The sequence below is a fragment of the Babylonia areolata genome, chromosome 24, assembly GCF_041734735.1.
Source record: "Babylonia areolata isolate BAREFJ2019XMU chromosome 24, ASM4173473v1, whole genome shotgun sequence".
Lineage (NCBI taxonomy): Eukaryota > Metazoa > Mollusca > Gastropoda > Neogastropoda > Buccinidae > Babylonia > Babylonia areolata.
Window position 1 is genome coordinate 54125536 of NC_134899.1, and position 2500 is coordinate 54128035.

General features: G+C 44.6%; 1 protein-coding gene across 1 annotated transcript in view; it reads left to right on the plus strand.

Annotated features, from left to right (window-relative positions):
• LOC143298673 (sodium- and chloride-dependent glycine transporter 2-like) overlaps positions 1-2500 on the plus strand; it is a 41284-nt gene that overhangs the window by 12030 nt on the left and 26754 nt on the right. The window lies entirely within an intron of this gene.

A 2500-nucleotide genomic window follows, 5' to 3' on the forward strand; every position in this document is an offset into this window, starting at 1 on the left:
TGGCCGTACTGAGTGAGCTAAATAACTTCCCATTGCAATGGAGAAACCATTGATATTATAGCTCTGACTTTGCTGTTGGCCCGACTGAAAGTTTTAAACAATCTTTTTTTTGTGTTTTGCCTTACACATGGAAGACAAAACAGCCTTAATATCCCATCTGCTGTTTCTTTGGAGGTGACAGCCAACGTTTGAATTAATCGATGCTGTTTTATTCGGTGACAGTTTCATGTTCATGCATTTCATCATACATCGACACATCGCTTTGGGTCGTTCCTCTACTTGGCGGAAGTATTTGCCCAGTGGCTGTTTACGATGAGTGTGTGTCTCTCGTTTCTCTCCTCTCTCTCTCTCTCTCTCTCTCTCTCTCTCTCTCTCTCTCTCTCTCTCTCTCTCTCTCTCTCTGTCTGTCTGTATGTATGTATGTCTCTTTCTGTTTGTAAATATGTCTTTCCATCCTCTCTGTCTCTCTCTGGCTCTCTCTCTCTGTCTCTGTCTCTCTCTCTGTCTGTCTGTCTGTATCTCTCTCTCTCTCTCTCTCTCTCTCTCTCTCTCTCTTTGTATGTCTCTCTTTGTAAATATGTCTTTCCATCCTCTCTCTCCCACCCTCTGTCTCTCTCTGTCTCTGTCTCTGTCTCTCTCTCTCTCTCTCTCTCTCTCTCTCTCTCTCTCTCTCTAGGAGAGGGGGTGGGTTTAGTGAAGTGCTGAAGGGAAGGCATGCAGGGAATGGTTGGGAAGGTGGGGGTGGGGGGGGGGGGGTCGACAGGGGGGTGGGGGTGTGGGGGGTGAGGGTTGTGTTAAATGCCATCACAAATCGCGCTCTTCTTTTTCTTTGTTTGTCCTTGTTATCTCTGTCTCAATGTCTTGTCTGTTTCGCTGTCTCACTGTCTCTGTGTCTTTATTTGTATGTCTGTTTGGCTGGCTGTCTCTTCTGCCCCCCCCCCCCCCCCCCCCCCCCCGCTCTGTCTGTCTGTCTGTCTGTATGTATGTATGTATGTCTCTTTTTGTTTGTAAATATGTCTTTCCATCCTCTCTCCATCTCTCTCTTCTCTCCCTCTCTCTGTCTGTCTGTCTGTCTGTCTGTCTGACTGTATGTATGTCTCTTTTTGATTGTAAATATGTCTTTCCATCCTCTCTCTCTCACTCTCTCTCTCTCTCTCTCTCTCTCTCTCTCTCTCTCTCTCTCTCTCTCTCTGTATGTCTCTTTTTGTTTGTAAGTATGTCTTTCCATCCCCTCTGTCTCTCTGTCTCTCTGTCTCTCTGTCTCTCTCTCTCTCTCTCTCTCTCTCTCTCTCTCTCTCTCTCTCTCTCTCTCTCTCTCTCTCTCTCCTCTCTGTTGACAACCTGACAGTTGAACCAGACAGAAGAACAGAGATCAATCACAAGACAAGGCCGTCAGTAGGACAGAGCGGTGACAACCAGGCGAGGACCTTAGTGCAGTGTTAGCCCAGTGGGTAACTAACCCCGACCAGGAAGCAGGTGTCCGCTGGTTCAAATCCCTTCCACAGATTTTTTTACTCCACCCTCCCCATTCCACTGGAGTGGTGGTGGTCCTGTTGCTCGTGGATGAGTCGATAAAGCGACGTCTACGTGCCTAGCATGCACTTAAAACACGTTAGAGAACCCTCAGCAACAAGAGTTGTCCCCTGGCAAAACACTCTGCACAGAAATCCACTTTTGTGGTCAAACCAATACCGTTGCAGACAGAAAGAAAGAAAGTGGGTGGCGCTGGATTTTGGCGAAGTCCTCTCCCCTGGGAGAGCAGCTTGAATTTCACAGACAGCGATCTATTGTGACAAAAAGTATTACAATACAAAGCAATGCAATGCAATAGGATTCGATACAATGCAATGCAATGCAATACAATGCAATAGGATTCGATACAATGCGATGCAATACAATGCAAAGCAATAGGATTCGATACAATGCAATGCAATAGAATTCGAAAAAATGCAATTCAAAGCAATGCAATGCAATAGGATTCGATACAATGCAATGCAATACAATGCAATGCAATAGGATTCGATACAATGCAATGCAATACAATGCAAAGCAATAGGATTCGATACAATGCAATGCAATACAATGCAATAGGATTCGATACAATGCAATGCAATACAATGCAAAGCAATAGGATTCGATACAATGCAATGCAATAGAATTCGAAACAATGCAATTCAAAGCAATGCAATGCAATAGGATTCGATACAATGCAATGCAATACAATGCAATGCAATAGGATTCGATACAATGCAATGCAATACAATGCAAAGCAATAGGATTCGATACAATGCAATGCAATGCAATAGGATACAATGCAGTATAATACGACGCGATACAATGCAATGCAATAATGCAATGCAATGCAGTGCAATGCAATGCAACAGCTGCTTCCTGGCAGGCCCACCTGAAGTTCAAACCCAGGACCCCGGGACAGTATTAACCCGGTCTAGTCACTAATTAAACGAATTCATCAAGCTCTACCCATGATATGTTTCATTAT